We start from the raw sequence: 27,410 nt of genomic DNA, 5'->3' as shown, positions 1-27,410 counted from the left end.
CCCAAATTCTACCCTCAGCTGCTTCAGCATAACTATCAGTAGCATCAATGGACTTGAGTATATTTATGTAATGGCAGAAAGTTTCACCAAGAAAAGACAAGAAATTCACATTTTAAAAACTTTTTTAGGTTGGGTAAGAATTATTTCAAAATATTTATGAAGCACTGTATAACAGTGAAGTCCAGGAGAAGAGTAGAATACAACACTCGTCTAGAATGGCAACCAGAATAGTCAGGATTTAGCATGTTTCTTTCACACTCAGAAGAGGCTTGACAAAAAATATTAGTATTCCAAATATGCCAACGGAGTGAGCCAATTTCATGGATTCAGAGTGTATAAGGCCAGAAGGAGCCACTGTGATCATCTAGTCTGACCTCTTGTATAACACAGGCCATACAACTTTTCTAAATTAATTCCTATTTGAACTAGATCACATCCTTTAGAAAAATATCCAATCTTAATTTAAAAATTGCCAGTGGCAGTGCAGTTAGACTTGCAGATCAAAAGAGCCAGGTTTAATATCATACATATTAGAGATGGTAAACAGGACAGGGTTTTGATATTACCCAAGATAGGCATCCATAAATACAAGTCAGAGCCTAAAATACTCCTTTGGTGTAGCCGTCGGCAATTCAGAACTGTAATTATCATAAATAGCCAGCGGATGTCATTTGCTTTGTAAGCCAATACAGCTGAAGGCATATGTCTCTGGCACTGAAACACTTTGATTATTAGCACATTGGGGACAGGATTTTCTTACAGCTAGGAATACATTTCTAGGAATGTACAGGAATTAGATAAAAACCCAATTATATTATTGAAAATTGGAGCTCTGCACCTAATTTCCCCATGCACCATATGGAACATTTACTCTTTAGCTGTAGTGCAATATTTGTGAGTGCTTAGCAACGTTAGTAAGCTACTTGAAAATGATTGTTAAAGTCAAAGAGGCGCACACGGCTTGAGTTCTATTACAAACTTGGATGGAGGATCTAATTCCTGCTCCCACTAGCTGTCAATGCTATTGACTCCAATGGAAGCAGAATGAGTCCCCGAAGCGCTGTAGAATAAGGCATTTAAAAATAAGTAGTCAGTGCTAAAATGATCTATTAATAAAACTATTACAGCGAAATAAGACACACATTTCCTTCTACAAGATGCAGTTTCAATTCAGGGGTGTTAAAATTCAGTGTTAAACCAAGAAACCCGATTCAGCAAAGCACTTAAACACATGCTTAAGTACCACTGAAATTAAACATGTGCTTAAGAGCTTTGCTGAATCAACATCTAAATGGCTAAATACTGCAATACCTGTTTTCACAACTACCAATACGGATGCCATGCTCTCCTTCCCACACATACTTATACCTGTAAATAAACACCTCTAAATTTGCTGTCTTGAATTTGTACCCTCTGGGTTTTCGGTTCTATTTGGTTTATTTTCCATGTGTAAGGAATAGGACAAACCATCACAAATGCAGAAGAAGCTAGTTACAAATAGCTCTTTCAGGCAGAACTTTCAGTATTTTAAACTTCTGCTGGTTTCTGAACCATGAGTTAGTTTAACCCTATTGCTATGACTCAAATGTGAACAACTAGTTTATATATCCTTTCTTTCTATACTGAGGGCATTCTTATATAACCATCTTTAACAGTAGAATTCATATCACACTCTACAAGAAAATCCTTATCTTAAATAGCTTCATGAGTTTGTAGATTCTACAGGGGAGGAATACATTTTCTGCGCCCAATTTCTTATATAAAGCTGTAGCCTGTCTGGACTTTATTAGACATGATGTTTGGAGCTTCTCTTTTAAATAGATGATATAGCTCTCTTAACATATGTTATCATACTGTGACAACATTACTAAATTATACCTTTATTACCAGACACTGAAGACAAATTATGAAAATTGTGGAGAATCTTACAGATCCTTGTGAAGGGTGCTTTATATGCTGTACAATGATTTCCTAACAAACTGTTACTTAACTTTTGCTTCTTTTCTAACAGTGTAGACACTGTGTGATCGCACAGTGAAAAAATCTGCAAGTGTGAGCACTGAAAGCCGCTGCTGGAAAAACAAATGGAAATCATAATGAGTGCTGGAATCATCACTCAGAAACAGAACAATTCTGGGAGAAGGTAAAAGAACCTACGTTAGCTTTGGGTCTAGGATGTTATGTCCAGAGCAATACTGGGGGCATTAGCCACCCAAAGCAGGTCAGATAGTGATAGAGCCTGAGAGACAGGAACACATGCTTGGCATCCTTTTATTTTTGCTTAACGGGAAAGTCACCTAGAACTGAAGCGCATAGGAGCCACACACTGTCAGAAGTATTAGCAAGCACTCAGCAAGGTTGATTGATCAGGAATGAGAAAACTTTTAGTTCCTGTTGAGGGAGCTATCTCAGAAAGGTCAATTAGATGTGTCTGGACTTAATCCAGATGACATGGATCTATAGGGACACTTTAATACCATGGGGTTCTGTGCACTTTCAAACAGCTGCTTTGATTCACCCTACATGTGACCAGGTAGAATGATCCCACACTTTAGAGTCTGTTGGTCTCATTCTCCATCATATTTATAACAGTTTTTCACAGGTGTGGTTCCACTTATTTCAACAGGGTGGAAAATCAGGCCCAGTTTTATATATTTGTAAAGTGCTTTAGGATCCTCTAAGATTAAAGGTGCAATGTAAATATAAGATAGATAAGCATGGTGATTCTGAGCAGTACCTACTGGTTGCTCAATTTGTTGCCTGTGCTGTCCCAGCACTGAAATGATTTATCTGAGAATGCTTTGCAATAAATTCAGGATGAAAGCACTATAAAAAAATCACATTTTATGCTAAACATGTAATAATTTATATAACTATTAAACAGCAAAGTTCTTATTGCTAAAGTACAATAATGTAGCTTTTTTAATTGTATCAATTATTTTGATAAAATGTTATCATGACTTCACAATTATCAGCCACTATTTTATAGTGCCATCAAAATTTGCAATAGAATTATTTAGATTGTAAGCTGTTACACAGGGACTTTCTACTACTACTGTATATGTACAGGGCTCTGTTCTTGTCTGATCTTTAGGCACTTTAATAAACATTATGATGATTGTGATTATTAATAATAAGATGCTGAAAATGGGATGGCATGCAAATTATAATAGAAATTACACATTCCATTTTCAACCACAAACACTAAACTACTTTAGTTTGAACCATATTACTAGAATATAGAAAAGAGATTAATTTAATTTAACCTATTAGAAAGAGCTGTTTTAATGTTTGTGGCTAAGATTTTCCAAATAGGAGCCTAAAGCAAGGATCCTAAATCCATATTTAAACACCTAAATTAGTGGCCTGCTTTTCCTCAGTGGGAATTGTGGAGTACTTGGCACTTCTGAAAATCATCTTAAGGAGCAGTGCATTGCTGTGCTGTCCCCAGTCAGCTTGGGAAGAAGACTGAGAGTCAGGGACTTGCTTGCCCACTATTCCAAAGAGGGAGTAAAATGTGCTCTATCTATACCTGGAGCAACCAATGCTCTCTGATGTATTGCACAGTTATGCTGCTGAACATGTTATCAAGGTTCTTCCCTTTCCCGACCCCTGCCAACCACCTGTGAGGAGGAGGAGAAGCAGCAGATAACTCCATCATTTGTGGAGCTTCCTTCTCCTCTTGCTGCCCATGATATGAGTCTATGTGAGAGCCTTGTACCCCCTTATACCTTTTTGCTGCTGCACTAGCAAGGCCATGATTTGGCCCTTAGGCTTTTGCACTGACCAGCTGGATGCTGTTTTCTTTCAACATGGATAAGGAATTAAGTCTTTCAAATCGGCATGTATGAGAGAAAGACTACTGAACTATGGTGGCATATAGAGTCACAGACTGCTTTTGATCCATACATAGAGCTCCCATTGACATCTTTGGGAGTTCCCAGTGTGCAGCAAGGGAGATATATGGCCAACATTTATCAAGGAACAAGGTGGTGATGATAAAGTGAAGTACTTTGTAATTATGATAGTTACAGTTATATGGCAGAATGGTATTTCTAGGAACCAGGGGGGGAAAAGAAGTTAGAACAGGGGACTGCGATGGGAATGAGGACTCCTGGGCTCAATTCCCATATCTGCCACTGTCTGACCTTGAGCAAATCACTTGTGCCAAAACTTTCAAAAGTGTCCACTAACCTAGCAAGCCCATTTTGAGACACCTAGGCTCTTGTTATAAGATGGGAAAAATTCACAACTCTCATCCACTTCAAGAAGAGTTTCACGACTCTGCACCTCTGCGAGTCAGATGCCAGGCATCTTAAGCAGAGCACCTAAAAGTTCAGTCACCCAAATTTAATGTACACTTTTGACAATGTTAGCATCATCATCTCTATACCTCAGTACATGTGTCTGCAAAATGCTCCTGATACTTCAGAGAGATGTTATGAAGCTTAATTAGTGTTTGTTAAACACTTTGCACTTGTCTGATTTTCTTCTAAAGATCTACAAAGTATGTTATCATAAGCATATTTGGAAAGTGGTGCTTAGCAAAGACGTTTTTTACAGAGATGTTTTGAAACACAGCACAAGTTACCCATTTATACAGGTTTCAGAGTAACAGCCGTGCTCAGGCATTGGCACCCTGACAGCAGGATTGTCTGGCTATGTAGACTCCCTCCTCAGGCCCTATGCTACCAGCACTCCCAGCTACCTTCAAGACACCACTGACTTCCTGAGGAAACTACAATCCATTGGTAATCTTAATCGCAAGAACTCCCCTTGGGTGGAAGGTTGGAGGACTGCTTCTGCCAGAATCCATGTTAGGGTTGGGGTTAATTCTGTATGCATCCGATGAAGGGAGCTGTAGCTCACAAAAGCTTATGCTCAAATAAATTGGTTAGTCTCTAAGGTGCCACAAGTACTCCTTTTCCATTTACACAGTAATTCTAGTGTTAATTGCTTGGTAACTTGATATTACTATAACATAAGATATTGATATTTATAAATCAGGTCAGCTTGTATTTACTGGAGTTAATTTTATGAATCTGAGCCTATTCGTTTTAAGTTTCATTTGTATAACTTCACTTGTCAGTGGATTTTATTTTATAAGATTAAAATTTAAAACTTGTGCTTTTGATGTGTGTACAAGAATTTATGACATCCCTGAAGACTGACGCTCAGCTTGTACATAGAATAAATAAGTTAGAGTCACAAGTTTAAGGCCAGAAGGACTATCAAATCATCTATTCTGACCTCCTGTATATCACAGGCCAATAACCACCACATAATCACCCCTGTACCAAGCCCAACAACCAGAATTAGACCAAAATATTACAGCCTACAGCAGTGTTTCCCAAACTTTTTTGGCCATGGAACACTTTTAGCCTATTATGGAACACTTATAATATTATTTTGTAGTGGTCTGGTTTTCAAATAAAAAATTGCATTATTTATGCTCAAATATATTTTATTTATAAAACCAAGCAAAAATACAAATTTAAAATAACTTGAACTAACAATTTCTAACTGGAAAGTGCGTATGAAGTAGTACAAAAATCAAGTGCAAGAGTCAAAATTTAAAACAGTGTTCTACTTTTAAAAAACTGTTTTTATATATACACAAACACCAAATTAGATTTTTACTATGAAAATCTATTTTTATAAACAGAAATACAAATTTCGATTTAATGGGATTGGTGTTTCTGCATTTTTCTATCACAAATTTGCTTAATATTAGGAATAATGCTGGAAAGTTGAATCCTCATGTGAGGCGCAGCATCAAGTCTATTCCTATATTTGGTTTTTGTTGCAGTATAATATGAAAATCCCATCTCACACAAATAAGTTGTAGCAAAAGAAAGGAGCACTCAAACTACACGTTTAGCCACATTAGGGTACTTTTCTATTAGGCTGCTCCAAAAATTATTCAGCAGAAGATCCTTAAACTTTTGTTTCCAATCAGAATCAGAAATTAAGTCAATTAGGCTTTCATAATCGTGTGCAGTAAAGCCTACTGGTTTGGCTGTAATTACAAATGGATTTTGAACCCAAGCATTATCATCAGTAGTTGTAGGAAAATATTCTAATAAAGAGGCCTGCAAGTCACATAAGTGCTGTAAAATGGTGCTGGAAACTTCTTCATGGACTGTAGAATTTATTTCAGTCAGAAATTCATGTAGTGTAGGGAAGCAGTCCAAGTTATTCCGTTCTACAGAAGATGCCCAGAATTCCAGTTTCCTTTTTAATGACGAAATTTTATCATTGTAGTAAAAATGGTCACAATCTTTCCTTGCAGCAACAGATTAATTTCATTTAATTTTGCAAAAATATCTGCAAGATACGCAAGTCTCATTAGCCACAAGGAATTTGTCAGACAGTCATTAAATTTTCATTCTGAATTATCTGAAGTGAAGAATACCAGTAGTTCACTACGAAGCTCAAAAAGCCTCACAAGCACTTTTCCTCTGGATAGCCACCTCACTTCGTATGTAAAAGAAGTGTTTTGTGCTGACTACCCATTTCCTTGCACAAAATTTTAAATAACCTGGATTGAAGTGGTCGAGATTTGACAAAATTGATAATTTGTACTGCTTCATTGAGCACAATTTTCAGATATGCTGGTATTTTTTTAACTGCAAGTGCTTGTCTGTGTAGAACACAATGGCTCTTAGTGCTTTCTGGTGCCACACTTATGATTCGCGTTACAGCTCCCTTAATCTTCCCAATCATTGCCTGAGCACCATCAGTACATACATCAATACATTTTCCCCAACTAGTTTCATGCTTTCTGATCAAATTGTTGATGCAGTTGAATATTTCTTCTCCAGTCGTGTAGCTTTGCAGAGATTCTCATAAGAGCAGGTCCTCTTCAATAATATTATTAAATCTATATCTATATGTATAGTAGCACAGCAAGTCCTGAAATGTCAGTGGACTCATCTAGCTGCCATGAATACTCATGGCAAATTTTCAGTCGGCAAACTAGCTCTTTTTCTATGTCATCGGCAAGATCTTTAATACGGCATGCAACAGTATTATTTGACAACTGTACAGCATCAATTTTTTTACCAGACTGCTCGCTCAACATGCACATTACAATATCTTTCGCACAAGGCTTGATAAGCATTTCTCCAATACTGTGAGCTTCTCTGGCAAGCGCTATATGGTAACTTACTAGATAAGATGCCTCTGTTGCACTTTCATTTTTTGTTTTAGCAATTTTAATCATTGAAAGTTTACAATTTCCAAGTGAGTCACGCTGCCTCTTGAAAAAACTTATATCTTTGTCTTTGTATTCAGCATGCTTGGTTTCCAAATGCCTATGAAGTTTAGCAGGAGCCAATGAACTATTTTCTAGTATTTTGTTGCACATGATGCACTGCGCATCAGGAACATCTTTATTTCCAACACACGTAAAACCGAAAGACAAATAACTTTCATCATACTTTCGTTTTGGTCTTTTAACACCTGCTTCTTCTTGTTTTTTGATATACTTCGGTGGAAATTCTTTCACCTTGGATAACGCACTAGTACTAACAGATTTTTCAGCAACAAAAGACTGCAATTGTTGATTCTCACTTTGAAGTGTCAGAATATTTTGCTCATTTATTTCGGCCACAGTTGGAGTACCAGAAGAACTTGCTTTTCCTTTCAAAGTTCCTTCTTTAAGCCACAAATCCATGGTGATTAGGTTTAGTAATAATATTTAGAAATACTGATTTTTGTCAAATTTTGTTTGTCACAAATATTTATATTGTTTCGAGTGAAGCTAGTTTAGTTGTGCTTATTGCACACACGGTAAAGACCCACTGGTTTGAACGTGTTGAGTGAATATGTTATATTCAATATGGCGTAAAGAGAATGGTGTGTGCATATCGCTGCAGTTCGCGCAGCCTCAAGCAGAAGGGGTACTACGTCACTAACTGAAACGTGCCCGAAAGGGGTAGACGTCAACATGCTTGCGTGCCACGTTTTCTTTACACCATGATATTCACGGAACACCTATTCACATTGTGTGGAACACCAGTGTTCCGTGGAACACAGTTTGGGAAACGCTGGCCTACACGAAACTAGACTATTATGTGCCACAGGCAGAGAACAAGGGAAGCCAAGATGCACCAATTCCTGAGGCCTTTGCAACGTCAGGGAATTAATTTAGTGAGATATACTCTGATGATCCTAGCAAGTGATCAGCACCCCATGCTGCAGCGTTAGGTGAAAAAAAAACCCATGTCTCTGTCCAGCTGGTTTTGGGGAAAATTCCATCTCAACTAAATATGGTGATCAGTTAGACCCCAAGCATGTGAGCAAGACTCACCAGCCAAGCATCTTAGAAAGAGAATTCTCACTACTACCTGGGGTGACCAGACAGCAAATGTAAAAAATTGGGACAGGGGGAGCCTATATAAGAAAAAGACCCCCAAATTGGGACTCTACCTATAAAATCGGGACATCTAGTCATCCTACTAGCACCTCAGAGCACCACTCCACCCTGTCCAGTGTCCAACCATAAGCATCACTGATACTTCAGAGGCAGAAGACAAAAAAACCTCCAGAATACACAATTCCCTTCCCAACGCCTACAGGAGACCAACTGAAGCCCTAAAATATGAGATTTTAGGAACACAAGCCATGAATCAGAAGGTTGTGTCTTTTGCTTTTTACCCAGCAACAAGAACATGAAGAAACCATGCAGGCACAGCTGGGTTCCAAATACCAATATTTACTAACTATACACAAACATGCAGGGCCTACCTATTTACATAGTGCCGCTCTGACTAGTTTCTGCACTCTTCTAAAATACACAGTGCCTTGAGCACCACTCATAAAATAGGACTCACAAACTATTTAAAGGTAAATAACTATTCCTATAGACTACAATGTATATCTCAGTCAGTTGCAGTGGAAGATCACCCACAGTTTGGCAATTTTAAAAAGTATGGAGTTCTCCAAAGTTGAAACACCTATTCACACTTTTGGGTGTGTAAATAAAGAAATAATAATCTGGACTATGCTTGCAAAAAGCCACAATTATATATTTATAATTACAATATATATATTTGCGTGCTCATAATGGATATTTGCATAAAAAAATAGGTAAGTGCATACTCAAGAAGCTATTTTTTATCTCTGAGCAGGCATAACTTAAGTGCCTATTGTTTTAAAACATTGGGCTTTCTGTAATCTAACAGAAGTCTGGGTTAAGATTGTTAGGAATTCAATCTACAGAACAATTCTCTCAACTGTTGTTGGGCTTGAAGGGATTTTTCTATGCTACTAGAGATTGACCAAGACCAAGATCAAGCCTCCTGTATATCATGAGTACCACTACAGCCTTCCAGGAACCAAAAATGTAGATTACTTTTGGTATCCACACCAATATATTCACATCAAATTGAGGGGGTTGGTGGGGGTGTGGAGGTGTCAGACTATGTGGCTAAAATCAAGTGAGTGCCAGGAGCTGGGAGTACTGGTGCCACGCATAAAGACCTCAGACCATTCTGTGATGGGTTGGATCACAGAAAACCCCTTGGGAACTGCGAAGTGATATGCTGGGACTACCTCTAAGCTGTTTTCTGTGCCAACTTGGGACCCCAGAACCTTGCCTGCTTGAGCCAGACATGCTAGCCTGCTAAAAACCCAGACCCAGGTCTGAACAATGTTCCCCAAAAGCTGCAGGCTTAACTGAAAACAGCTTAAGAAGTGTTCCTGTCTCCAACACTCAGATGCCCAGCTCTCAATGGAGTCCAAACCCCAAATAAATCTGTTTTAGCCTGTATAAAGCTTATAAAGGGTAAACTCATAAATTGTTCGCCCTTTATAACACTGATAGAGAGATATGCACAGCTGTTTGCCCCCACCCGCCAGGTATTAATAAATACTCTGGGTTAATTAATAAGTAAAGAGTGATTTTATTAACTACAAAAAGTAGGATTTAAGTGATTCCAAGTAATAACAGACAGAACAAAGTAAATTACCAGACAAAATAAAATAAAACATGTTGCACAGGCAGAGCGGCACCAACATTCCTCAAATGGGTGATCTGTGCGAAGTTGCTGTGATCACTCACGCCTTCCTCCTTCTGATGTGCCCTGACGCCATGGTGAGGAACATCGCGGACAGCACTCTGCAGGATGCCATCAAGAAGTGAATTGCCAGGATCCCCTCCAACCAAGATGTCGCCACCTACCTGAGTGGCTCGCTGGAAGGTGAATTTGGAAGAGACAGGGGAGACTTTGCTTCACTCTGGACTCGTGCCTGCAATGCTAAGCAACAACTGGAGAAGCATATTGGCTGGGAGTCCTGGTGCCACAGGTGAAGAATAGAGATCACACTATCATCACTCTGAGAGCTAGAACCATGCTGGAGAGGACCCTGAAGGATGACATCCGCTGCCAATAGGTGGAAAACCTGAAACGGAAGCTGGACCAGGGCAAGGCATTCGAAGTGCAAGTGGGACGCCAGCAACCATTTCTTCCTGGGGGCAGTTTCACCCGATTTTCTGACTGGAGGTTCATCCACAGGGCCCAGTTCAACTGTATCCCACTGAACAGAGCTGTCCGCCATGGGAATCGGGACAAGCGATGCAGGAAGTGCAGCTACTCCAACGAAACGCTACCCCACGTCCTGTGTAGCTGCAAACCCCATTTGAGAGCTTGGCAGCTGCAACACAATGCCATCCAAGATCACCTGGCCAGAGCCATCCAGCCATCCATTGGGAAAGTTGCCGTAAACGCTGTCATCCCCAGAACCGAGAGCCAACTGTGTCTGGACATCATCATCACGAACAAGGACCGGCAGAAGATCATCCTGGTGGACGTAACAGTCCCGTTCAAGGACAGGACCCTGGCCTTCCATGATGCCCGAACTTGAAAGGTAGAGATATATGCCCCTCTGGCTGAAAGCTAAGGGTTACCATGTCCAGACACACAAACTGATTGTTGGAACCTTAGGTGCATGGGACCCCAGTAACGAGCGAGTGCTGAGAGAATGCAGAATCGGTCAACGGTACGCTCGGCTGATGCAGCAACTCATGGTGTCAGAGGGACATCTACACAGAACACATCACTGGACATTGGCAATACCAGGAGGGATGAGCTGGAGTGCCAATGAGAAGTGCAGTCAAGAAAGTAACTCAAATACTTTCCTCACAGATTGTATTTTCTAAATGGACAACCAACCTAATTCTCAATTACTGAGGAACAATCTCCACTCAATGATATATTTTGCTTTCCACAACCAAATCTCCGTACAACTTTTCATGAGTGATGTACCTGAGTATTTGGATTCTAGTATCTAAACACTATTGTTAAATCTATTCACCTAAATGTGGGTTATTCCTGATTATGTACTCTATGTATCATATGAATTTTAAAAACAAACTTTGTATTTGTGGATAATCTAAGCATTATACCCAGATGTACAGACACTCTTTTCTCAATCTGAGTATTATATAATTTTTTTAACGTTAGCTTTAATAAAAATTTTAAATCTGTTCTTATCAGTTTAATTACTGAGGCAGAAACTGCACCTTCTAGAAGACTCAACTTGCTATCCTGAGGAAGACTACAGCTTTGAAGATGGATTCTACTGCCTCTGCTTTGGAGACTCCAGGACAGACTGAGAAGACGATCACTCCCTTGCCAATTCCAAAGAAACATTCAACAGCTGCTCGGACCGCTGCTGCTCCATGGAGTGCCCATCTGGGAACACCCTCAGAAGAACACGCTCTAAGAAGACCCTCAGCACTTCCAGGACATTGCAGATGAGCAGCATCAATGGGAAAGCAGCGCCTCCTTGAAAAAAACTTGTGGAGACACTACTGCAGGGAGATCTTGCACCTCAAGGATGGCCTTCCAGGACATCACAGCCTGGAGAAACATCATCATCTCACCTGCTTCTCAGGAGAAGGATGCTATAAGGAGAACTTCTCCCACTTCCTTCACTGCCCAGGATCCTAATGCTGGTCATTGTTCTGCTGTGCTGAAAGGTACCCCAACCGGTGAAAACAGCCTCTCCTCAGAGACCAGCCTCTCCTCAGAAACCACCCAGTGGGACCTCAACACCTCACTAGATACCTGCCCAGCTGAACCTCTCCATACTACTCTCCCAGATCAAGAAGAACCATCTAGCGAGTCCACTGATACAAGTGAAGCCCATCCAACAGAGGGAGAAGAAAGGGAGAATAATTGCATCTATCTCCAGTATCCCATCTCTACGGACACACTCCTCTGCCCCTTCTGCTATCTGATCCAAGGATACATTAGTGGTCTCAGCAGAGACCTCAAGAAAATCCATAGCAAGCAAATCGCCTTCCAGTGTGTCCTCTGCGACCTGCCTTTTGAGACACAGAAGAAATGTAAGTTACATCAAGTCACGTGCAAAGGACATCTCACATCAGAAGAGTCAAACTCTACCAGTCTATGTTGCCGACACCCCATCTCTGCTCTGAATGCAGAAACATACCATATGCTCCAGCTCCGGCTTCTGACTGCCCACATACTTCGGCTACTGCATCCCAGCCAACTCCCCCCCAGAGCCAGAGCATGAAAAGGTGGTCCAACTATCTACTGAGAGAAGGACAACCCCTGTCCTGGGGACCACCAAGCAAGATACTACCACTGAAAGAGTAAGTGCTGCCTCAAAAATCCCTAAATTGGACCCCGCCAAGAGTAGGATTGGCGCTTCCTTGCAGCTTACGCAAGGCAATGCCATCTCCAAATGGCTTAGTGCTTTCTCACAGAACGTCCAGCACGATGCCGTTATCGGAAGGGTCAGCGCTTCCGCACATGTAACTTCACCGGACCCTGTCCTCGGGAGAGCTAGCATCACCGCACAGGCTACCCAGTGAGACCCAGCCAGTGGAGGAGCTATCTCCGCTGCTAGGACCACGCAAGGGGACCTCACCCCTAGGCGGACACTGCATCAAAACCCCCCCCAGAGCAAACTCACCCACAGAAGGATCAGCATCACTCCAGAAACTCCCAAGCAAGATTGCAGCCCTAAAAGGGCCAGTACAGCTGCTTCCAAAACTGTCCTTCCTAAAAGGGCAAGGGCTGACCTAAAATCTGTAAGGGAAGACACTGCCCTCATTCCAGAGATCACACCTCAAGATCCGACCAAACGGAGTACTCAACACAGGGAGGAAAACAGGCAACAGGCTAATCCCACAGCAATTTTCCAGCCTGAGTCCAGGGCCATCCTTAGGCATACGCGGCTGCGTAGGGCACCCAAAAATTTGAGGTACCACTGGGACAGCAGGTAAGAGCAAGTCGGCTCCCATACACCCAGCATGCGCTGCAGTCTCCTTAGGCAGAGGCCATATTCACAGAGCCGAATGCGCCAGTGCCATGCATTCTGTGTGAGGGAAAGGATACGGGGGTCTCTGCAGGGAACTGTGACTCTCCGCCGCTATGAGGTGGGCCAGGTGGTTCAGTATTGTTTGCTGCCTCGTCCCTCCCTACCTGCCCTGGGCTGCGATCCCGGGCTGCTACAGTGTTTGCTGCATACAAAGCCCAGTGTATGTCAGCAATGGGAAGGAGGGGTGTTCTTCTGGAGGGTCTGTGGGTGGGGGTGGTGGCTGTGCCCCAAGTCAGGCATGGGGCACCAGTTTAATAGTACTGCTTAGAGCCCCATAAATCCTAAGGATGGCCCTGCCTGAGCCTGTGGAGATTGAGCAGCCAGAGGAGCACCAGCCGTTGGGAAGGGCTGCCACAACATGGCAAGCCGTTTGGATAGAGAAGTTGGCAAGGACAGCCTCCTTCGATGACTCTGACCTCCTTGAAGACAGACTCACTAAAGACTTGTCTGCAGAAAGCATATCTGAGGGAAGGGAACTCAGGAGAACACACCGATTGCTCACAGAACTCCTGCATGGAGACATAACACCCACCACCACCACAGGAGAGAGGCCAGGAAAAGGAACATCAGTCGCCACTATGACCCAGCAGCAGCATCAGATCCAGAAGCTCTACCGGTCAAACTGCCCTAAGGCTATGAGAGATCCTCAATGGGCCCTCATCTTACTTCGCAATCCCCTCAGAGATACTATTCTCATACTTCAAGGGTGTATTTGACCTTGTAGCTCAAAACGACGTGCAGCGTCCAGAGTGCCTTCATCCTTTACCTCGGGTTGACTGTGCAGGGGCCCTGGAACAAGACTTTACATTGTTATACCAATAAAATAAAAACCAGCAGGATCTTATTTTCCAGTCCCTGGAAAAATCATGGAGCAGGTCCTCAAGGAATCAATTCTGAAGCACTTAGAGGAGTGGAAAGTGATCAGGAACAGTCAGCATGGATTCACCAAGGGCAAGTCATGCCTGACTAATCTAATTGCCTTCTATGATGAGATAACTGGTTCTGTGGATGAAGGGAAAGCAGTGGACGTGGTGTTCCTTGACTTTAGCAAAGCTTTTGACACGGTCTCCCACAGTATTCTTGCCAGCAAGTTAAAGAAGTATGGGCTAGATGAATGGACTATAAGGTGGATAGAAAGCTGGCTAGATTGTCAGGCTCAACGGGTAGTGATCAAATGGCTCCATGTCTATTTGGCAGCCAGTATCAAGTGGAGTGCCCCAAGGGTTGGTCCTGGGGCCGGTTTTGTTCAATATCTTCATAAGTGATCTGGAGGATGGTATGGATTGCACCCTCAGCAAGTTTGCAGATGACACTAAACTGGGAGGAGAGGTAGATACACTGGAGGGGAGGGATAGGATACAGAGGGACCTAGACAAATTGGAGGATTGGGCCAAAAGAAATCTGATGAGGTTCAACAAGGACAAGTGCAGAGTCCTGCACTTAGGACGGAAGAATCCAGTGCACCGCTACAGACTAGGGACCGAATGGTGAGGCAGCAGTTCTGCAGAAAAGGACCTAGGGGTGACAGTGGACGAGAAGCTGGATATGAGTCAACAGTGTGCCCTTGTTGCCAAGAAGGCCAATGGCATTTTGAGATGTATAAGTAGGGGCATTGCCAGCGGATAGAGGGACGTGATTGTTCCCCTCTATTCGACACTGGTGAGGCCTCATCTGGAGTACTGTGTCCAGTTTTGGGCCCCACACTACAAGAAGGATGTGGAAAAATTGGAAAGAGTCCAGCGGAGGGCAACAAAAATGATTAGGGGACTGGAACACATGATTTATGAGGAGAGGCTGAGGGAACTGGGGATGTTTAGTCTACGGAAGAGAAGAATGAGGGGGGATTTGATAGCTGCTTTCAACTACCTGAAAGGGGGTTCCAAAGAGGATGGCTCTAGACTGTTCTCAGTGGTTGCAGATGACAGAACAAGGAGTAATGGTCTCAAGTTGCAGTGGGGAAGATTTAAGTTGGACATTAGGAAAAACTTTTTCACTAGGAGGGTGGTGAAACACTGGAATGCGTTACCTAGGGAGGTGGTGGAATCTCCTTCCTTAGAAGTTTTTAAGGTCAGGCTTGACAGAGCCCTGGCTGGGATGATTTAATTGGGGATTGGTCCTGCTTTGAGCAGGGGGTTGGACTAGACGACCTCCTGAGGTCCCTTCCAACGCTGATATTCTATGATTCTATGAAAGGTGAAAAGGCAAAATGCCACATTTATTGTGAATACAGAAAGACTCATAGTAAGCAGTTAGTTATAGCTATAACATTCCATTCAATTTCATATTTATTCACATATTCATTCATACAAACACACACACACAGGTTCTGCAAGGTTGTTATCATAGTTACCAGCCTTAGAGTTGCTCATGCCAAGCCACTGGCCAGGTGGCCTGGACATGAGAAGGGAGCAGGGCCTTGTCAGATGCTCATCTGATGCTCCTGGAAGTTGGTTTGCAGAATCAGACCCCAAAGTTCTCAGTTTCTAGAGTCCATTTTTATAGGAGTTTCTTCCTATGCCAGTCTATGGGAATTGCTTCATCATGCTGTTGCTGAATCAATCAGCAGATAGCACATTCCTGACGGCTCCGTGCTGCCAGGTGTTATCTTGTTCTTTGGTTCTCCCATCGTTGAGGCTGTTGGGTGGATTCCAGTCTGCCCTCCGGGGGTCCTCTGGTTATTTCCACTTGATGCCTTCTTCAGCCGATGGACACTGGATTCTTAGGCTGGCACCTCCCTGATCATTCAGTTATTATCCACACCAAGCATCCACCCACATACATCCTCTATCTCTATTTTAATCACAATTGTTAACAAAGCGAGATGAATACAACAAAAGGGCGGGGAGTCTCTGGGTGCTGTTTCTGTTGTTACAGAGTATTGTTTTGAGTCTCTCTCTGCGTGAGTAGTTGTTGTTACAAAGAATTGCTTTGAGAACAGACTCTGTCTTAGAATGTACTAACACAATTTGCAGCTTGCAAGTTTCACACACAGAGGGAGAGAAACAGTACCAAAAACTAAGAGACCTCTTAATTAGTAATACCCTGGAATTTAAACTATGGGGAATCAAACTCATTGTGATTTTAATACAGAACTTCTTTAATATGATCCAACAACATTATGGGAAGTAGAGACCAGACTTACAAAGACGAAAAACACAGCCCCAGAAAAAGATGGCATTTACTATGACATCCTGAAAAAACAGCTGCCTGGTATTAACTGCACTTTTCAACAAATGCAAACAGTTCCACTGTACTCCCAGCTCCTGGAAGAAGTCTATGATGGTGCTCATCTACAAGAAGGGCCAGCAAGACGACCCCTGCAACTGGAGATCCATCTCTCTCTGCTCCATCATGTACAAACTGTATGCCAGCTGCCTCGCGGCTAGGATCACAGACTGGTCGGTGAATGGAGGAGCCATCAGCTCCACCCAGAAAGGCTTCATGTCATGAGAAGGCTGATCTGAACACAACTTTGTCCTTCAGACTGACATCCACATGGCCAGGAGGACACGGAGGCAATGTGCCAAAGCATGGCTTGACCTGGCTAATGCTTTTGGATCGATGCCCCACCAGCACATTTTTGCCACGCTGCGAGAGTTTGGGATGTCTGAAAACTTTCTCCAACTGATCCGGGAACTTTATGAAGGCTGCACCACCACCACCCACTCCATGGAAGGAGAGACACCTGAAATTCCTATCCATAGTGGTGTGAAGCAAGGTTGTCCCCTCAGTCCCATCATTTTCAACTTAGCCATGGAGCCCCTCATTTGAGCAATCTCCAGCAGTCTTGGCTTTTTTGACCTGTATGGCAACGGCGTGAATATCCTGGCCTACACAGATGATCTGGTCCTAATCGCAGCCACCCCGAGTGTTCCCAACAAATGCTCGACATCACCAGCCAGGCTGCCAACTGGATGGGACTCCGCTTCAAAGCTGGGAAGTTCGCATCCCTGCATATCAATGGCAGTAGAAGGGACTCAGTCCAGGTGACGTCTTTTCAGATCCAGAGTGAAGCTATGATCTTCCTCGAGGACAGGCAAGCGTATCAACATATCAGCATGCCCCCGGGTTTCTGCATCCAGCAGACACCTGAGGATACCATCACAGAGATCCTACGAGATGTGGCCAGGATCGACTCCTCCCTCCTGGCACCGTGGGAGAAGATCAATGCCTTGAACACCTTCCTGATCTCCCATATCTCATTTGTCCTGAGGGAATCTGCCATGGTGAAGGTTCCTCTGAACAAGGCAGACAACACCATCCGGCAGCTGGTGAAGAAGTGGTTGTTTCTTCCCCAGAGGGCCAGCAATGAACTGGTATACATCTTGCATAGGCAGGGCAGCAGAAGAGAAGCGATGAGAAACACAGTAAGGAAAGTAAATGAAATACTTCCCTGATAGACTGTATTTTCTAAATGGACAACCTACCCTAATTCTCAATTATTGAGGGACAATCTCCACTCATTGATCTATTTTGCTTTCCACAGCCAAATCTCTGTACAATTTCTCATGAGTGATGTACCCGAATACTTGGATGCTAATATCTAAACTATTCTTAAATGTATTCACCTAAATTTGGGTTATTGCTGATTATGTACTCTATATATCATATGATTTTTAAAAACAAACTCTGGATTTGTGGATAATCTAAGCACTATATCCGGATGTACAGACACTCTTTTCTCAACCTATGTATTACATAATTTTTTTTAACGTTAGCTTTAATAAAATTTTTAACTTTTAGAAAGATTCCTGATCTATGCCTCTGTCTAGGAAAAGGAAGGCCCTTTTCAAATGAGTGTGAAGCCAGGGTGATACATTTTATTTAAGTTATTATCACAGGTAATATGAAATGATGCACTCCAGAACAGGAAAACTATAGTAGGCTTCAGTGGGGGTATAGGAAAATCAGCATCACCTAATAATAGCACTACCAAACTAAAGCAATGGCTCTATCAAAGACTTTCCGAGAATACTTCAGAGGATTGGAGGGCAATTAAATCTGAAAAATTGTTTTCTCTGCTCAGCTGCTGGCCCACATTTGCTGACTTGCAGCAAGGTGTTGGACAGAGCCATGATTCAACACCCTCTTTCCTCTTTGCTCTATCTGTGTTTGCTGGGCGACAGTTTGTTATGAGATTTTTAGTATATTTGCTCATGGTTTGACTTTTACAGATTTTTCCCATTCTTGGCTACCATTTTTAAGCAGGTCATATGGCATAGTTCACTCAGCTGCTCTGAATAGCTTGCTATGAACTTCTGTCTTGCTTGGAACAATGGTCTACACAGCCTATCATGGGAGGACAGTGCTGGAAGAGGGGTGCAGAGAGGGCTGACAAACCTTGCAGTGTCCAGAGGGACCAAAGAGGGGTTGGGAAGCAGCCACTTGTGCTGTGGTGGCAGAGCTGGAGGGGAAAGTGACCTCTGCCATCGTGTGATGAGTCATCTCTTCATTTCACAACCAAAATGGTAGTGTTCATAAAAATTCAGAAAGCTTTTTCCTCAGCTTCTGAGAATACTAAACCAGCCATTGGCTGGTAAAGGTAACAAAAAGCAATATGCATTGGGAAGAATTCTTCTTTTCTCCCTCCTTCTGCATCTTCTCAGTTGAAATTCCAGAGTCAGAGACTTGTTGCAGAGGTTTTGGGATCCTGACAAAGCCTCCAGGTTCCTAGTCCCCATCTCTGGCTTGCACAAGGCCACTGAGGCAGTATTCTTCTCCCTTCCTGCTAGTTTTAGATTAATAGATATTTAGGTCAGAAGGGACCATTATGATCATCTAGTCTGACCTCCTGCACAACGCAGGCCACAGAATTTCACCCACCACTCCTACAAAAAAAACCTCACACCTATATCTGTGCAATTGAAGTCCTCAAATCGTAGTTTAAAGACTTCAAGGAGCAGAGAATCCTCCAGCAAGTGACCCGTGCCCCATGCTACTAGCCCCTTGCTAGTTCTTCAGCAACCTGGTGCCAGGTACCTTGGTGCTGTCCAAAGTATCTTGGTTCTGTCCAAAAGAATCCACCTATCTGTGCTGGAGCAGATATTGGCACCGTGGTTCTTTTTATGGGCATCTACAACCCATTCATTTCCTCCCAGAACTGATTTTCCAAATGAATGATAGCCTGTTCGGCAAAACATTTGGACACCTCATTTAAAAGTACAGAGTTCAGCTGGGACTGCATCACCTCTTTGCTTCAGATATGCACAGCTGCCCAGATGTCTGCCAAGACGCAGCTGGCAGCATGCTCATACAATAGCTTCTTCTGAGACATGCTGCAAAAGTGGTTTTGCTAACGATCATAAAGAAATGGATACCAGTGAGAAATAGCACACTACGAGATCTCTGCTACTTGTACAAGTAAAGAGCTTAAGAAAAGTGTGACCTTCTTGGGCCAGAAGAGCATAAAACCTGTCCCCTAAGCAGTGTGTATTTGTGCTCTGGTATGAAGAGCACTGTGGGGACAGTACTAATTGCACTACCTGCGCTATTATGCAAGCACTTGTCGTCTGCAATGGTGCTGTCATGCTGGAGGTAAATGATGTGGTGGTTAACCTAGGTTGGTGTAAGTGCCGTCCAAATGGTGGAGTGAACACCTGTGCAATATTGGGACCCATATTGTCTATAACACTTGGTGTATTTCAGACTAGAGCTGTTTGCAAATTTTTTGACAATTTTTTTTAAATCAGAAAGATTTCTCAGGTCCAGGATGGAATTTTGAGAAAGACACCCTGGAATAGCCAATAACCCCATTGTTATGGCACTCACCTGGGAGGTGGGAGATCCAGGTTAAGTCTCTATTCCAATTCAGGCAGAGTAAGGACATGACCCTGGGCCTCACACATTTCAAGGGAGTGCCTTAACCACTGGAGTGGATCCAGCTCTGTTTTTTCATCCATTTCAAAAGGCCTAGTTTTTCTTTGCATAAAACAAATTCATTTCAGATAATCACCTAAATGTTTAGGTGTTTATATATTTTCAATCTGCAATGTTAGGTTGAAAATCTAATTCTGAGCATCTTTAAATCATGGTTATTGTAAGACCCCAGTACTTAAAGCCAGCAGCAGCTTTCATTTCTAGTCTCTCTCCTTATCAGCATCTCTTTGCAGATGACATAAGTATAAAGAAGAGAACAGCTGTATTTTTAAGAGAGGGAAAAGATGGTTTTGTGGCTAAACTACAGGGAGATATAGGTTTGACTCCATCATGGACTTCGTATTTTACCTTTGACAAGTCACTCAGCATGTCTCTGCCTTATCTGTAAAATGGGGATAATAATATTTCTCTTGGGAGGCTTAATTAATACATATTTTGAAAATACTTGGAAATTCTTGGATGGAAGATACTGCAGAAGTGTCAAGTGTTATATTACAAAGCAGTTTTTCAACAAACTAATGTAATTTACTGATCATAGCTGAGTTTTAAGCTCTTTCCATCCTCCCTCAACTTCAATTCTTAGCCTTCAAACTCAGTTCTGCTTTGACTTGAGATTATGCATGCAGAGGAGCACACTAATGCCATTATTACATAATACTTCAGAAATGCTCATATCTCTCAACAAAGATACAGCTCATTCACACACCTTATGCAAACAATTGCTACACAGGTGAGAACATGTACTGCTATGTTTGAAAAGGCTGTTTGGATGAAGTCGTCATGGCCCTTCCCAGGCCAATACAATCAAACCCTCCCCCCCATAAACTGTTTTCTTCTGTTCCTCGGGTTGGCAAGATGCTGCTACTTCACTGCTTGTGGGAAAGATCTGCACAATGAAAAACAATACCTTGTTCATGTTCAAGGTTGTGTTGACCCCTATTGCATACACCAGTTGCAGCAGATATTATGACTGATTAATAGTTTCTAAATAGCTAATCCAAATGATGTAGATTATGAGAATCTAGATTTGAATTAATATGTAATCTTGTAAATCTTTGCACACCCCACCATCTTCATCACAATCTGCATCTGGTTGCAAGAAAAATATCCCAGAGATCTTTCTTTTTGGATTACCACCCATGCAAAGAGAACAGACAAATTTGTTTTCACAAACCTTCACACATGGAAAGATTTAATTTTTATATTTAATTACAGCCTGACAAGCACTATTCTGCAGGAAAGAGCAAAGGTGACCAAAACTGTTCGTTTATCAGTGGCAGGGCAACAACAAAGATTGGGGGGGAGGGATATCTCAGTGGTTTGAGCATTGGCCTGCTAAACCCAGGGTTGTGAGTTCAATCCTTGAGGCGGCCATTTAGGGATCTGGGGCAAAAATTGGGGATTGGTCCTCCTTTGAGCAGGGGGTTGGACTAGATGATCTCCTGAGGTCCCTTCCAACCCTGATATTCTATGGCACTTATGAAAATGAGCTCAGATCTGGATTCCTTGTGCTTAATACATACTAAAGAATCAGAAAATGTCTTTGTCAGAATGTTGCCAAATTCATAGTTACATGGAAGGCTTCTACCTGCAGCACAAGAGACTCGACCTCGTAATAATTTAAAATTAAGACAATTTCCTTAGATGTCTATATTGTAAAACAGAAGAGATATTCCAATGAAAGAGTGAGAAACAAATATAACAGCTGAAATACTGGAAGCATTTCTCTATTCCTCTACTGTTCTCTGCTCCTTCTCCATTTCCAGCACCGGTACTTTTCCTGTAACGCTGCTCATTGGCAGCACAGCTTTGGAGTGTTTTGGCATGGAGTAGTCTGTTTATTCTCCCTGGAGACTGTACATAGATCATAAGTCCTTGCTAGCATTCTTAACCCTTAAATGTAACTCACAGTGTTCACTTTCTGAGTTACTATGCCACAGCAGCTGCAGTGCTGGAACGTGGGGAGAAGGAAAACATTTTCAAGTTGTCATGTGGGGAGTCATACACTTTTCTAATCCCATAATTCTTTCATGGGATTTGCACACACAGCTCTAAATCATCCCCAGTACTTTAAAAATGTTCAGTTTAGTGGACATCAATGTCATCATCGCTATTTACAAAAGAAGCAGGCCACTGCCCTCACTTCTATTAAGGAATGCCTTGTTCAGCTCAGATTAGTGACAGCTGCCACAAGTTTCCTTAAATCCAGATTTCTGTTGTTTCTCTGTGTTTGCTTCTTGGGAGAGTTGGTGTCTACTTCATATTTTATTCTGCTACGGTATGTAATGAACTGGCTCACCCCCTCAATATTACAGCATGATGCAATCTAAATGCTGATGATTTTATGGTAAGTGCTAGATTATAGATTTTTTGGAAGTGGTTTAACTATACTAACTACTGTACTAATGACGTTTCTCACTTTTACAACACTTTCCTTGTCTAGATGTCAAAGCACTTTTTAAAGATGAGTAAGCATTATTATTCCTATTTTACAGGAGAGACTTGCCCAAAATAACACATCATTCATAACACATATGGGAAGAAAACTCATGTGTCATGTTTCCTTGTTACACACTCAGTCCACTAGATCAAGATACCCCTTTATGCAGGAACCATTCATGGATGATACAGTAATGCTGAAATGTTACTTGGAGTTTATCTGCAATTTTAGAATGTCTGGCATTTATTTTTGACTGAGTATATTTTTCTTGTATAAAATAGGACATTGACTTTTTTTGCTTACAATTCCTCTTTTTGTCTCCTTTTCTTTTACCCTAATACTGCTTTTACACTACTGATGGCTTAAGGCAGGTGCTTAAAAGATGAAACAAAGAGTAGGAATAAATGGTCAGTTTTCACAACTGAGAGAGGTAAATAGTGGGGCCCCCAGTACTAGGACCAGTGCTGTTCAACATAGTCATAAATTATCTTGAAAAAGGGGTACACAGTGAGGTGGCAAAGTTTTCAGAAAATAAAAAATTATTCAAGATAGTTAAGACCAAAACAGACTGTGAAGAGTTACAAAACTGGGTGACTGGGCAACAAAATGGCAGATGAAATTCAGTGTTGATAAATGCAAAATAATGCACATTGAAAAACATAATCCCAGCTATACATACAAAATGATGAGGTCTAAATTAGCTGTTGCCATTCAAGAAAGAGATCTTGAGTCACTGTGGATAGTTCTCTGAAAACATCCGCTCACTATGCAGCGGCAGTCAAAAAAGCTAATAGAATGTTGGAAACCATTAGGAAAGGGATAGATAATAGGACAGTAAATATCATAATGCCACTATTTAAATCCATTGTATGCCCACACTATGAGTACTGTGTGCAGTTCTGCTCACCCCATCTCAAAAAAGATATATTAGAATTGGAAAAAGTACAGAGAAGGGCAACAAAAATTATTAGGGGTATGGAACAGGTTCCATATGAGAGTTTAAAAAAGACTGACTTTTCAGTTTGGAAAAGAGATGACTAAGAGGGGATATGATAGAAGTCTATAAGATCATGAATGCTGTGGAGAAAGTGAATAAGAAAGTGTTATTTACTCCTTCGCATAACGCAAGAACCAGGGGTCACCCAACGAAATTAACAGGCACCAGGCTTAAAATAAACAAAAGGAAGTACTTCTTCACACAGTGTGGAACTTGTTGCCAGGAGATGTTTTGAAGGCCAAAACTATTACTGTGTTCAGAAAATAATTAGATACGTACATGGAGGATAGGTCGAGCCAAGATGGTCAGGGATGCAATCTCATGCTCTGGATGTTCTTAAGCCTTTGGCTGCCAGAAGCTGGGACTGTTCTTTTCATTCTGCATCTGGCATTGGCCACTGTTCGAAGACAGGATACTAGGTTAGAAGGACCACTGATCTGAACCAGTATGGCTGTTCTTATGTTCTCTGGAGATGTGTTTGATTGTATTCAGTTTATTAGAGACACGTTTTGCAATTCTGTGTGAAAATCCAATAAATATACAGTAATTAAAAAGGAGATTATGAGATTCTAGAAACCCATTTGCCAGCCTGTTAATGAAAGGACACTTTACATACTTAAATATTTGCCAATATAATCTCTAAAAGGTTGTGGCAGTTCTTAAGCTCATCTACTGCGATGTTCCATTGTCAGTTAGATCCAGCGTCACCCCGCTTATTCAGAACCTGAAATACAGAACGTGGAACTTGGTACATAGTGCTGACAATAAAGAAACAGCTTTTGTTACTAATCTGACAAACATTTTACCAAGCCCTGGATTCGTGGCTTAAACACATTATTTCCGCTAGTTACCAGTGAAACCACTTTTAAACTCCGATAATTTTGATGATAGACTGCATTGTGTAATTGACAGCAGTTGGAAATCCTTCAAGTTTTCTTCAATGAGAGATTACTACTTAGTGCTTATATAGAGCTTTACATTTTAAAACACTGTACAAGCTAATTATCCCTGAAAACACCACTTCTGAGGATATTTTTCACATTTTGCACAGGAGGACACTGAGCTACAGATAGGTTAATCACCTTTCCCTGGTCCCACTGAAGTCAATGGAGGACAGAGTTTTAAACTACTTGCCCAGAGTCATACAGCAAATACGTGGCAGAGCCACATGAGTGCTTGGCTGGCTCCCAGTCCCATGCTCAGTCAGCTAGGCCATCTTCCCTCTCTCACTTACATTGCAGTATGTGATTCAACTATAGATTTATTTTGCCTTCTGCTTTTAAATGGAATGAATGTAACATTCATGAAAGTGAGTCAGGCACTGTATAGGATTCCCCACTCAGTTACACTAGTGCATCCAGGCTCAGGAATTACATACAGTTTTGGGAATCACTGACAGGAAGCTGCCAAGCATCCCCAATTGTATCTGAGCAGTTGATCTGTGATGTACATAGCTAGCGACTAATATGAGATCATTAAACTCTTGTTCACAGCAGATTAAAATTATAGTTTGAACTCAAGTCTACTGAGATATGATGTTCGTGTATTAGGTAACAAAACTCTGGGCTTTCTATAAATTTCTTGATGTCTACATCAATACCAGGCCATTTTATAAAACAACTTCTATTGTGGCTGTACAAACATTAATTTAACACTAAAATAGGCAAAATTACAGGGATTAGTTGATAAGAATGTTATATGAAGTTTAACTAATTTGGCAATCCAGCATTTTTCTCTATATCTGGAGTATACTGGGCCACTTACATACTGTAAATTATGTGACTACTACATATTTTAAGGCTTGTAGGCTAATAATGTTGCAAGGCTGATATGAGAAAACCTGGATGTTATATATTATTTACCTTGCATAATTAGGCTCTGGATGACAAAGAATACCTTTTAGGTAAATGAATAAAAGGTGGAGGTTATAATACATGTATATTCCATAAGAGATGATCTTTTTCAGGTTGTGTGTGGGAGATTCTGGCTATTATCCAGGATGACTCAGCTGTTGTATGGCTTTTGTGAGTCAGTGACAACTTAAGTGACGTAAATATAAATTACAATCATAACAAGCAAATACTTCTCTTGAGACTTCTACTGTTCCTTGTGACCCTTGCTGTTACTTTGCCCTAAATTATACAAATGTTCTGAAGACAATACCTTTTATTCTATTATTATTTAAGTAACTTACATTAGGACTCTCTTTCGGTTAGTGTGTCTCATGTATTGATGCAGCAACAATGATTTAACTGATCAGCTGCTTCCCTTTTCACATTGTTTTGCAGAAAATTGTCTCCAGATTAACAATAACCATAGTAAAGATGTGACTATATCTCATCACCCTATTCACCATGAGTCCAATTTTCAGCCATCAGTACCTACAATATAAAATGAGGTTCCTTGAATTAAAATTTAGAAGTGGGATTTTTAAAAAGCTGCTAACATAGTTCGATGCCCAACTCCCACTTCAAAGTCCCATAAGTGTTTTTGAAAATCCTATCCTAGGTACCTAAGACTGAAAATTGGGACCCTTAATGATAATAAGCTCCAAGGGTTAAATTGGACCACTTAAATAGTCCATCAAAGGGACTGTCTATACTATCAACACTACCTTTAATAACCCAGTACTCCCCAGCTGATAAGAAAATAGTTTGATCTTGTTTGAGTAGATGGTAAAAACCTCTGTTAAAACCCATACCATGCTGCAGAAGTATATTGCCCCTCTGATTTATAACAAACAGCTGGAGTTAAGATACATTTTAAAGCACAGAAATCAACCTCAGCCTTCTTCCCTCTATTATCAAGGATGGACCCTTTGTTTCAAAGTGGGACTTTTTCTGGAATATTCCATAGGCTAGAAGGAAACGGTAGGTTGTACTTGGAATTTATGCCTTGGAATTTTCCCGTTTCTTTTCCAGTTTCTCCTCCTTTGATTTATAAGATCAAAAAGCAAACTAATATTTTGCAGGTTTCAGCGTAACAGCCGTGTTAGTCTGTATTCGCAAAAAGAAAAGGAGTACTTGTGGCACCTTAGAGACTAACCAATTTATTTGAGCATAAGCTTTCATGAGCTACAGCTCTAAGGTGCCACAAGTACTCCTTTTCTTTAGCTCACGAAAGCTTATGCTCAAATAAATTGGTTAGTCTCTAAGGTGCCACAAGTACTCCTTTTCTTTTTGCTAATATTTTGCAGTAAGCACAGCAATTAAGTTAATGGCCTGATACTTTGTTTTCAGTTCTGATATACTTCACAGGCAGTGGCATATGCATGGTAATGTAGCTTGTCCTTTGACAGACTGCCGAGGTGGTACGTCAACACGCAGGTGTATGTGATATGCCTTTCACTTCACTGATATGCTGTGACAGAATTTTTGGTGTCTTCACCACGGTGAGTCGACTGCTGCTGCTCCCCCGTCCACTCTGCTTGTGCCTCTCGCGGCGCTGGAGTACAGGAGTCGACGGGAGAGCGCTTAGGGGTCGATTTATCGCGTCTAGACTAGACGTGATAAATCAATCCCCGCCAGATTGACTGCTGCCCGCTGATCTGGTGGGTAGTGAAGACATACCCTTACTTTTCAGCACAGCTCTTATCTGTTTCTCCCTACAACCTATATTTAAAAAAATAAAAACAAAACAGCCTGTCATACTGCAGTCTCAGTTTTGCACCCCAGTTAAGTACAGCTTCAATGTCCAAGGTCAGACTTAGACTCAGTTAAGAATCAGGGCCAATGAGTGTGA

At 41.5% G+C, this 27,410-nt stretch overlaps 1 long non-coding RNA gene across 1 annotated transcript in view; it reads right to left on the bottom strand.

Annotated features, from left to right (window-relative positions):
* Positions 1-24,319: 24,319 nt before the first annotated feature.
* Positions 24,320-27,410, bottom strand: part of LOC144930538 (uncharacterized) — a 148,971-nt gene continuing 145,880 nt past the window's right edge. Inside the window, exon 3 of the long non-coding RNA XR_013635745.1 lies at positions 24,320-24,393. This is a non-coding gene — a long non-coding RNA (uncharacterized LOC144930538). The remainder of the gene's footprint in view (positions 24,394-27,410) is intronic.

Source organism: Lepidochelys kempii, chromosome 5 (genome assembly GCF_965140285.1).
Source record: "Lepidochelys kempii isolate rLepKem1 chromosome 5, rLepKem1.hap1, whole genome shotgun sequence".
NCBI lineage: Eukaryota > Metazoa > Chordata > Testudines > Cheloniidae > Lepidochelys > Lepidochelys kempii.
Note: the sequence above shows the minus strand (reverse complement) of the source record. Positions and strands in the feature narration are given on the sequence as shown.